The sequence below is a fragment of the Euprymna scolopes genome, chromosome 5, assembly GCF_053919585.1.
Source record: "Euprymna scolopes isolate OS-2025 chromosome 5, ASM5391958v1, whole genome shotgun sequence".
Classification (NCBI taxonomy): domain Eukaryota; kingdom Metazoa; phylum Mollusca; class Cephalopoda; order Sepiida; family Sepiolidae; genus Euprymna; species Euprymna scolopes.
The window spans coordinates 34,136,052-34,148,864 of record NC_136486.1 but is presented as its reverse complement, the minus strand read 5'-3'; the positions used below and the strand labels follow the sequence as shown (position 1 = coordinate 34,148,864).

Sequence of the window (12,813 nt, the reverse complement as noted above, 5' to 3'; positions counted from 1 at the left end):
CAATTTTTGTTTCATCTGACCAAATAACTTTGTTCCAGAAGTCATTCGATTCACATTGATATTTATAGACAAATTTCAAACGATATTTCACATGTCTACGAATACAGGCCTTTACGGTTCAATGATCTCTTGATTGTGACTGTGCTTACTTCAATACCTGCTTCTTGCAAATCCTTCTGGATTTCTGAACCAGTCAGATATAGTTATTTCTTCACGTTAGCTGCAATGTAACAAGCAGTAACACCATTTAATTTATATGACCGACCACTTCTTAGAAGATTTTTATTATCATCACTCGTTGTTTTTTGTACTTTCTCACCACCAAATTTAGTTCTGAAGCTATTGTCCTGTACCCTTTTTCATCTTTATGCCTTGCTATGATTTCTTGTGGCATATCATTAGTCAATGCCTTTGTTTTAGCCATTCTAAAACAGTCATGAAAGAGGCATCTGCGCAGTGTCTGGGAGCTGTTATCAACTGACTTGTAAGGAGCTGGAAACCTTGGGTGCCTTCTGATTGGTTGAAATATTGTAGCAAGATTAAATGACTGCTTAAGAATAAAATTTGACAGTGTTAAATACATTTGTATTGGTAATTTGATCTTTTATAAATAAATATTTTTCAACTAAGTACATTTCATTTCCGTTTTATTTTAAGATAGATAACATCTGTTCAAAGATTGAGTATAAATTTCATTCAAATTAGCTTGATATTTCTTGAGAAATACGAAAAAAAAATGTACCAAATGCGTTTACTACTAACTGCATATAAGAAGCAGTTGAACACTGTTTGTGAAAGGAAAGTCGGTCAGTTAGCCTATGTGCGTGATCGCGAACTTCCAGTCGCTCGATCACTGGATATCGACACTTAATAACGTTTTTGCCTTTATAAATGTTTAAATTCACTTTAGTATCGTTGCGTTTGTCGGTGGCGCTGGGGTTATGTTCCTTTCAAATGGAGAAAGAGGTGATTTCGTTGCGGAGTTCGAATCCCACGACAATATATATATATATATATATATATATATATATATATCTATATATATATATATATATATCTATATATATATATAATTATTTACTATATTACAAGCTCCATCAGTCTTTTGACACGTAGGGTTACCTGCGCGTGAAATTTTTGTGGCAGGAGGCACTCAATCTCCAACCACACCTCTCCTGGGGCAACATTATTAAATACCAATGACAGGACGACTGGAAACCAATGCTGAGATAAGCGGAGAACACATACAGCGCCTAGAATTCCCAAATGGTCACCCATCTGGTACTAACCAGGCTCAACGTTGCTCAACTTCGGTGATCTGACGAGAACCGGTGTGTCAATACGATTATGCCGTATATTTATGAGTTTATATAAAAATATATTTTTTGAAATATACATTCCGTATTGTTCATATTGTTACAGTTTTGTTTTATCGTTATTTCCATGCAAATGCTCGTCTGAGCTCCAATCTCTGGTCCCTCCCTTGCCAATCTTTCACGATAAACACCCGTCTAGCTTAAACCACTGTCAATAATTTTCCCCACTCTTTATCTGTGCCTAAATCAAAACGTAGATTCCATGAACAAAGCTTCTTTCTTAGAACTGCACGCCTGTGGAACTGTCTACCGCTTGCCTGTTTCCCTCCTGACTTCAACTTGGATGTCTTCAAGTCCAACATAAACAAATTCCTGATGAACCGCCCCCTTAAGTAATGACACTTTATCAAATCTCCAATACTAACGACTACTACACCACTATTCCATTGATTACTGTACATGTATTAACCCTTATCCCCGAGTGGCTTCTGGGCCTTGATAAGTGGTGACCTCCATGTAAAAAAAGATAACAAGCAATATAGACTATATGGAATGTATACTTCAAAAATATATATTTTTATAAAAACTATATATATATATATATATATATATATATATATATATATATATATATATATATATATATATATATATATATATATATTAGAAATGTTTCGTTATGCAATTGCTTCTAATTTAATTTTAGTTCTGGTTCTAGCTTTTTCTCGTTCGTTGACCAAGAGATAAAGAACTTCATCATTCTTTTATATGCCATGTTAAATATATTCTCTGAACTCAACAAAATTTGCATACGCGCGATTATACCGTGCGAGAATCACGTTGAACACGAGATTATGCTGGATAGGTTTTTGCTCTGGAAACAGCCATGTGTGTGTGTGTGTGTTTTTTCTATTAAATATTGTACAACGAGAAACGTTCTTGCTCACTTCGGTGGAGGTAAGTGAATTCTTTACATTTCTTCCACATAACTATCGAATATTTCACTAGACACTTGCAAATAATTGTTAATTATTATCCGTTATACAAAGGAAATTCGACAAACGTTATTATTGGCGGCATAAAATATTTTGAAGGAAATGCAGTTTGGAAATTAGTATGAGGCTATTTATTTTCGTTCACCAAAAATATATGACGTATTTGTGTAAAAAAAAAAAAAAAAAAAAAAAAATTAAGGTGCTAGTGCACTTACTGATCCACGCTATTTTTTTAAATCGTATTTCCAAGTTTAATTAAAGTTTTATGATATATTTTTTTATTCAATTGTAAGGTAAAAGTACAGAATATGTACAAAACACACTCCCTTCCCCATGTTAAGAATGGCTTTTTAAATAATAACGTTATTATTTCAGCACGGATCAATAACTGCACTAATACCAAAATTAATATTTGATAGAAAATATAAGTATATCAACTTATTTTGATATTGACCGTAGACATCTTATAACAGAACTGGAAAGGTTGACTTTTAAGATAGTTAACGACCTCTGTCATATCAAAGAACACCGTTTTTATTTAAAAAAGAAAAAAAAAAGATGAACTTATGGATGCGGTATCCACTTCTGTATTTTCGTCTTTCTTATCAAATAGACACTAGTATACTAGATTACCAAATGAATAAATAAAAAAAAAAATAAAAAAAATAACAATAAATAAATAATAGGGCAATATTTAAGTATTTGTAGGGGTGCTCGGTTTCTAATGCAACGTTCTAGTAAATCCATCAACCATTTTAGAACCACTCGATGTTTTAGGCCAAATTTCGTGAATTTAGCCTTTTTAAAGCAGTTTGGCCATTTTTTAAAGCAGTTTGGCCATTTTTTTTTAATTTCGCTCTCACCGATTATTTTATATACGTTATCTTCTTTATACACACACACACACATTAGAGAGAGAGAGAGAGAGAGAGAGAGAGAGAGAGAGAGAGAGAGAGAGAGAGAGAGAGTATAGATTGAATATTATTCCTGATATTCATAATGACCTCCCTGATAAAATTGCCTCCGAGTTGGGTATATGTGCTGAAGACATTACGCTCTACAACAGACTAGAATGAGCACATATCTAAGAAAATGGTTAAAATCTTAGAGGAAGACCGCCAATTTTTAGTGGAATGGGCTTGTAAATAGATGCTAACGTTTAATAGTGCCAAGCATAAGCTTTCATTTAATAACTACAAGAAAACCTACTCAACCACCATGTTGCTAATAATACACTTTCTGAAAGTACTTCATTCAAACTCTTACAGGCAACATAAATTGGAATCAGTACATTGAAGTAATTGCCAAGGCTGCTGCAAAGAAGGTGGGCTCTCTCTACCATGCTAGAAGGTTACTCACAGCTGAGAGTATCCTGTACTAGGTGTATCAATTTTAGGCGGAATTTTTGACACCCCCAACAAAAAACTGCGAATAAAATATATAAAACTCGTAATTTCTGTTTTTAAAGTGGGTTGTCAATTTTCTTTATGAAATATACTTCCAAAATAAACTATTACAAAAACTCGTAATTTCTGTTTTTAAAGTGGGTTGTCAATTTTCTTTATGAAATATACTTCCAAAATAAACTATTACAGTCGTTTAAAACATAATAGAAGTATTATTTTTTATTTTTTTAAAACAATGTTTACAAAATGTCTACGAACGTGCGTAGACATTTTGTAAACATTGTTTTTAAAAAATAAAAAATAATACTTCTATTATGTTTTAAACGACTGTAATAGTTTATTTTGGAAGTATATTTCATAAAGAAAATTGACAACCCACTTTAAAAACAGAAATTACGAGTTTTATATATTTTATTCGCAGTTTTTTGTTGGGGGTGTCAAAAATTCCGCCTAAAATTCTGATACACCTAATCCTGTACTCCTACAAAGTTACTATTCGCCCATGTATGTAGTATTGCAGTATTGTTACCACATCTGGACTGGTGCATCTGCCACTATTCTCTCGCTCCTAGACAGGGTTAAAAAATAATCGCCAACCTTATAGATCCCGTACTATAAACCAAACTCTAACCTTTGACCCAAGGCCGAAATGTGGCATCCCTGTGCCTGTTTTACAAGTATTTTAATGGAATGTGCTCTGATAAACTCAAAGCACTTGTACCCACTCAATGTAGATACTCCTGACAAACCCATCAAGCGGCAAAATCCCATCCCTACACTGTAGATGCCGTAAATGTTTCCTACTTAAATAGCTTCTTCCCTCGAACTACTAGGCTTTGGAATTCCCTCCTACTTCCCTGATTGTATTGACATACGATAGTTCAGGTATAATGTAAACAGATATCTCGCTGCCCAACTTCCTACATAGTATCTCTGTGAATTTGGTCCCAAATAGTAACCCCCACCAGTCAAAGTGGCACTGTGCTTTATTTGTGATGAAATAATAATTAAAAAAAGATTTTTTTTAACGCAAACACGTCACACATAAATATCTATCTATCTATCTATGTATCTATAAAAGTGAACCTGTCTGTCTGTCTGTCTGTGTACATTTCCCTACGCAATAACTCTGTCAATTTTTAGTCTACAGACTCGAAATGTGATATACAGGTTACTGAGATTTGGGAAAATCTTTGTGATCGGTTTTCGGCCAGAAATTTAGATGTTAAGGGGTCAAAGTTCAACGATTTGACCTTTGAGAACTCTATCAAACTCCTCCGATAAATTTGGGTCTAAATACTTGAAATTTAAGATATAGGTTCCTTGGAAATGGATCTAACTTAATAACTTGATTTGAGCCTAAAACAATAAATGTTAAGGGGTTATAATAGGGATCAAAGTTTTTAAAAAATTGACCGCTTCGGTCTCTACCAAATTACTCAGACAATTTCTGGTCTAAACATTTGACATTTTACATAAAGGGTATTCAGAGATAGGGCAAGCTTTTTAATCGGCTTGGGTCGAAAATTTTTAGTTACCAATATATAAATGTATGTATGCATGTCTGTTTGCATGTCTGCCTTAAACTTTCAATAGAGGCGACGGATTTTACCAAGATCAGTATCGTTTTGAAGTTCGACCTTTCAGACGAAAAATATCGAATAATTGGCTAAAAACATCAATATCTTCACCTTCAACTTGCACTTTACTACAGGGGGTCGCTTTTTTCGCCGATATTTTCGAAAGTCGTCCTCTCCTTTCGATTGTCTAGCCTTAATTAAAACTACGTCACTTCCGGTTTGACGGTAGTCGTAACAGCAAAGACGTCATGTTTTTTCCTGTTCTTTTCCTCCTTTGCGGTACGGGTTCGAGCCTGCCTTCCTACTACCACTTTTTTTTTTTGCTCAACATACACCTTCAAACACCGGGGCAACGCCGGGTACCTATGCTAGTGTAAAATAAAAGAAATTGTTTTGGATTAATTTTTTAACTCTATTTCCGGTTACTTTTATGATTTGTATCTCCATTTCACTTCCGGTTGTCCCTCCCTCCCTATATTGAGATTTTTTTTAAAAAATAATAATAAAATCTATTCTTAACATATTAAGAAAGACCCTTAAAACAAAACCGTACTTATACACTTATGTTACTGTGCTGAAGTAATAACGTTATTTTGAAAGCGATTCTTAACATGAGGAAAGAAGGGTGTTTTGTAACTATTCTGTACTTCCAACTAACCATTTAATAAAAAGAATATGAAACGTGGATTTAACTTGAAAATACTATTTAAAAAATAGCATGGTAACATAAGTGCATAAGCATCAACAAAATTATTCTATACTACGATAGAAAAATGCGAGCAATATGGTTAAGTTGAAACATGGAAAAGTAAAGGACTAGTTGTTAAAACTGGAAAGGAAAAGGACAAGATATTCTAGTAGAAAATATAATAAATTTATAACTTAAAATATTGCAGCATTAAGAATTGATTATATAATGTTAAAAACTGAATTAAATTTTTTTTAATCCTGCAGTATTTTAAGTTATAATTTTTTTATATTTTTTTACTAGAATATATTGTCCTTTTCTTTTCCACTTTTAACTAGTCCTTTACTTTTCCATGTTTAAGCTTAACCATATTAGATTTCATGCTCGCACTTTTTTATTGTAATCCATGATTTTTCCAGACTTCCAGTAAATTCACTTGTTCTTTGTTTAATTTCAGTCTTCTTTTTTTGCCCCCATAAACATAACATACACATATGTAATAACAATGTACGGCACTCGTCTGCTTTCAATTAAATCTCCTGAATTATCTCCCTTTCATTCTCTTTGTTTCACTTGTTACTTCTCTTTTCGCGAGAGCGGTGAATTGGTAGCAACACTAGTCGCTGAAGGGACCTGGTTGCTATGGAAACCACTCATAAAAGAAACGTCCTTCACCTCCTTACGTTTTTTTTTTTTACGATTTTGAAAACCAGTAAATTCATCATAACTTTTGTTTTACTGAACGAAAATTGAAAAAAAAAAAAATTACAAAATAGCTGAGAAGATGATCTATAAACGTTAATAATTGTTTGAAATTTGGTCGAAAAATAAGTGAGCGGTGAAGCTTTAAATCAATTTTAAATGACTAAAACTGACACTTAACCATATATTCAAACACGATAGTGTTTGAATGATATTAACCTTAGAATTTAATAAATAAAATATACGGTAATTATTCAATAAAAAAATAAATAAATAAACGGAGCCGCAAATGGCATTAAATAGTGTTATTGTTGAATTATTTATATGCGCATGGGTGTGGCTCAAGGGCTAAGGAATGAGTTGCATGTTCTGGTTTCGATTCTAGTTAATGGCACTCGTCATTTTTTTTTAACGTTTGATATCACTATGACATAATAGGCACACTATAGTTATCGATAAAGAACTGACTATAATAATAAATACGTAATCTGCATTAATTAAAATATATTTAAACGTGTCTTATAACCGAGCAACGCCGGGTGGCCTGCAACTAGTAAGTTACAAAAAAAAAGACATCTTTCCAAACAAAATCACAACTCTAGTTTAAAAAAAAGTGACCATGTTTTATTTTGAGACGTTACAAAGATTTATTTTCCAAGCAGACGACAGACTTACAATCAGAATTCTGGTTCCAAGCGAATCCAAACAAAGTTCAAACAAATATAGCTTCGGGCCAAGGACACGTTTGCCTCTCCATCTAACAGAAACCCAACTGACTCACTTTGTCTGTCTTGCTGGAATATATATATATATATATATATATATATATATATATATATATATATATATATATATATATATATATATAGTTAGTCCTGGTCAAAATCATAAGACCACTTAAGAAAGTAAGCGTTTACGAATATTATCGAATTTTTAATCAAACAAATGGTTGAAACCATTGCCAAAAGGGAAAATAAGATGGGAAAAAAATGAAATCTGCTTCATTCGAAACCTTAACCCTGATCTAATAATTATTTTTTAAAAATCAAAAAAATTTTTGACTTGAAGAACTTATCGACGGCATTTTCATATAAGAGATGATCCAAGTCACAACACAATTCGGAACATTATGTGCCGATTTGAAGACCAAGGAGCTGTGCTGGATCTTCCGCGAGCTGGCAGACCTCGGAACATCATGACAAATGAAAATAGGGAAAGAGTGCGAAATAACGGAGTTAAATCGCAATCCAGAGATTCTGCAATCTGTTATGAATCATGTTTTGGAAAGAGCAAAAATATTCGAAGCTGAAAATGGGCAATATTTAAAAAAACATTATTTTTCATAAATAAAAATTGTTTGAATTTTTCATTTATTTTTTTTTTAAATAAGCCAATGTCTTACTCAGATTGTATGAAAATTACAAAAAGATATCTTAGAAAATAAAGAATCTATTTAAGTTCAAAACCCTTCAGTGACTTTTGGACGCAGTATATATATATATATATATATATATATATATATATATATATATATATATATATATATATTAGTATATTTAGGCAGCATTTTTTCTTTTATGCACGTTTCATTAAATAGCACAGATAACTCTTGCTTGTTTGTCTTGTAATCCTCCGTTTCTCTTTGTCGGACCATTTTCCGAACGTTTTTTCCGAGTGAAAAAAGAAATTTCCCATAATCGCGAACGTTTTCGACCTCCATTGGTCATCCTCAGGCGAGTAGTAAAAAATAAAAAATGAAATTGAAAAATGAAAATAGCGAGATGAAATGAAAAGACGATTAAAAGATGATTAAACGGCGATTAAAATCGCTTAAAATCATTAAAATACTCAAAAGCACTTGAGCGTGCCCTCCGTTTCGTTTTGAGTCTGGTTAATAGTTGGTTTTTTAATGTGGATTAACAATGTCCGTGCTATTTAATGAAACGTGCATATATATATATATATATATATATATATATATATATATATATATATATATATACCGTAGTACCTTTTAACGTACGTATGTCATGGTTTCCAGATGATAAATTATTCGATCAAGAGATCTTATTTATTAAAGAGAAATGCTCAACAGTAATATTACATAAGAAAGATGCTGCTGTGGAATCTCCATAGGTCCTGCTAGTATATATAACTCTGGGTAGGTCAAACCGCCAGTCTACTTGAAAATGATGGGCTATTCTATCACTGGACATAAGAATATACTGTCCAAAGACGCACTACCTAGAATGCATATAACTTTTGTAAACTTTAATGTGACTGATATTTACATCATACAATGTCATATCCAATACGATAGTATTATTTTTTCATATCTCATGCGGTGTTTTCTCTTAGGCAAATATTACGTTGGTGCAAAAATAATGTCGTTTTTATCAGATATATATATACTAGTGATGGGACGATTCCAATATTTTTCTCGATTCCGATACAATTACCGATTCCAATTCTTTATAAATCTGTAATTATTTAATTATAAGATTGTTATTTTCCCCGATTTTCGTAAAAACACATATTAAATATGCAAATATTTTCCTAAACGTCAAAATACATTTGTGGAGGATGATCTATCGATTTTAGCTTTGCTGATAACTTAAAAAATAAATAAATATTTATTATTTTATCATTATTACCAGCAATGGGAGATTTTAGTTGAAACAAAATCAAATAATCAAATAAAAAAGACAATTACAAGAATCGTTTTGGCATCGGAAAATAGGCACCAATTTTTTCGATTCCGATACCCCCCCCCCAGAAAAATATCTTCCGATTTTTTTCTGATTCTGATTAATCGTCTCAACACTAATATATAGGTAAAAAAACGACATTATTTTTGCACCAACCTAATGTTTTCCCACTGCTGGCCTGCCGTTTGCAACATACATCTACGCATCCTGCCAAACATCCAACATTGCCCATGTTTACGATAGGGTTTCACGTAGTTTGCTTCTGCAGCAAAAAGCTTTTATTTTTCAGAAGTTCTAATACATTTCTGGTGTGTGCTTTTCTTTTGGCAAAATATTTTCCCATGGCAGGTCTACCGTTTGCAGCGTGCATATATACATATGTATCCTATTAAATATGCAGCACTGCACATGTTCATACTATTACATGGAATGAGAGAGAGGGGGTTGGGTGTATAAAATGACACGTGACTGAGAATGTGTGTACAGAGAAAAAGAGAGAGAGAGGACAACTTTTAAATAAAGACTGTATATACATTTTCTTTTAACCCTTCTATTTGGTCCAGTTCTTTTTGTTAGTATGTAATTCCTTGAGAATATCTTGGAAATTTTTGAAAGCGCTAGGGTAAAAAAAAAAAAAAAAGAAAATTCTCGTGTCTGTACCCAAACTTACGTCATAGTTTTCAAAGATATTACTTTATACTAGCAGGACCTGTGGAAATTCCACAGGCGATTCCTTCATATGTAATATATTGATGTTGGCATTCTGTAGATGTTCAGCGTAAATGGAAACGCCCTGATATTATTGTAGTTCTTTTGTAAAAACTGCAGAAGTATTTATTTAAGCTAGCAGGCACGCCCGACGTAGCCAGGCCCTAAAGTACACTTAAATATGGTATTTTAATCCTTGCAGATTTCGTATATATTATTATAGTTAATGTTCTATCGATTTTTATATCTTACTAGACTACCCGTGACCCGTTGGGTCAGTATGTTATATTAGCTATGGAATTCATGTATGAGCGTGACACTTGTGACGTAAAGAAAATAGTTGGGTTTTTTTTACATAACAGAAACATTTTTATGAAAGCATATTAAAATGAAAAAAGAATATAGATAGATTTCTATGAGTCGTTCTGTTTATTATAATTGATTATTAAAAAAAAATTTTTTTTACAGTTACTGAATTTTAATGCACCATTTTTATTTTGACTGATTGTTGTGGACGTATCCCCGACTAACACGGACACTTCGCGTGCATATATTTGCTTGTCTATAGTAAAAATGCATTTTCGTATGTGTCTCTTGGGATGTAAGTTATTTTAAACCCCACTCTTCCCATGTTAAATAATAATTTCGAAATAATAACGTTAATATTTCAGTGCGCAGGTCATGCGCCAATGCGTAACCAGATATCGTAAACTGGAAAGTGGGTTACATACATCGTTACAAGGTCATTTGAGTTTTATAATTATATAGATAAAGTTGCGATTTCAAATAAATAAATAAAGTAAGGCCATATGGTTTGGATGCATCAGCTTGAACCGAAACCAAAACTTATGAAAAATTCTTGATAAAATTATATATATATATATATATATATATATATATATATATATATATAGCGTATGTTTGCTTCTAGTGTGTGTGTGGATTGAAAGACACCGGTCAGTACTCAATGGCCATAAGGAATGTTTTTAATTTACGGACCGCAAGACAAAAATACTAAATTCTCAAGTACCTTATGCCATAAAAACCAAAAGATGGTATGGATAAACTTAAAAAGAGAATATAAAAAAGATGTTTATTATCTTCAAAGACCTCACTTGTCCTCTCCCCGCTTATAACCCCCACCCATCTTATATTCTAACTTTGTAAACGAAATAAGAAAATGTTTTCGTTTTAAATATCAGTTCTCGACGATAATTCTTGGCCTGAAGACGTAATCCCCCAACGCGAGTGATTACAGAAACATGTATGCACATATGTAGCCATCAATGTTTGTATAAATAAATTATATATATATATATATATAGAGAGAGAGAGAGAAAGAGATTACTGGAGTGGCATCAGCTATAATCGAAACCAAAACTTGTGAAAAATTCTTGGTAAAATTATTCATTACAAGAAATGGAAGTCCATAACAATTAAACGACAGTCACTCGGATGTAAGCGTGACACACAAAATAACACACACGCTATCCTATTAAGATATAGATTCTCTACGTCTTTATTCTATGACGACAATCGAAAAAAATAATACTAGTAAGTATATGTGCGCCCCATGTGCTTATTTTATTTACTCTCTATCCAAGAAATTAGACAATGTCAAATCTATGTTTAAAAGTAAACGCACTAGGATTAGCGCACGCTGACCTTCAAAAATGCCTAAACATCCTCGATAGCATTCCCTTTTAAAGGCGTCTAAGGTGGTTAGCAATAAATTAGATCTTTCTCAAAGATAAAGCCTTGGAGAGTGGACCTTCTGACAGAACTGTATCTTAGCCCTACGAAGCAGGGCCAATGAAAAAATGCACCATTTTTATTTTGACTGATTGTTGTGGACGTATCCCCGACTAACACGGACACTTCGCGTGCATATATTTGCTTGTCTATAGTAAAAATGCATTTTCGTATGTGTCTCTTGGGATGTAATTAAAAACAGATCAAACAGAACTTTTATCGTTGTATATGCTGTTAGTAAAAATCACGTATTTCTTTAAAAAATGAAGAATGCATGAGATAAAATACAGAATATTTAATATTCGAGAACTCCTAAACAAATCAGAAACATAAAGATATTTCATTCATAACAAACGCCGTTGCATTACGTTTTTTTACGAACCTGTATACTTTTAATGTGAGGAAACTGTTTACAAAATTCTTTTTATTTTAAATTAAAATTTGGCTTATCGACACACTCAAAACAACACTGGTCGTCAATATAAAAACTCAACTCAGCTGAACTTCGGCAATTTCTTCCAAATAAGGTTCTGAAACAATAAAAATCTTAGTTTCCACACATTGAAAGTATACGGATCGGTGGAGAATTTATATCTACGCCATTTGCTATAAGGTGTTATTGAGGGGCTTACGAGTTCTCGACTGTTGACTATTCTGGACTTTTACAAACATAAAACTTGTAATATGGGATTCCGAGCTGCGAAAAGACCACATGGCGGTCTTCGTTAATTTTTGAGTGGCACGGAGATGTCAACTAGTTCCATATATTCTACTCATTTGTCACGCGGGCAACGCTGGGTAATGCTGCTCGTCGAAGATACACCGGAAACGTGTTTATCAGTTGCTTAAATAAAACGCAACGGACGCTAATTATATTTAAGTGTCATCCGATTCTTGTAGAAAATGACCAAACAATTGTTTCGGGCTTTTCATCCAGTCGTAGTTTGGTTAACGCCTG

The 12,813-nt window shown here is 32.8% G+C and overlaps 1 protein-coding gene and 1 pseudogene across 2 annotated transcripts in view; both read right to left on the bottom strand.

The window, feature by feature from the left end:
• The window catches only part of LOC145276764 (uncharacterized), a 118,804-nt gene that overhangs the window by 67,375 nt on the left and 38,616 nt on the right, over positions 1-12,813 (bottom strand). The window lies entirely within an intron of this gene.
• On the bottom strand, positions 1,242-1,358 carry LOC145277368 (5S ribosomal RNA; annotated as a pseudogene).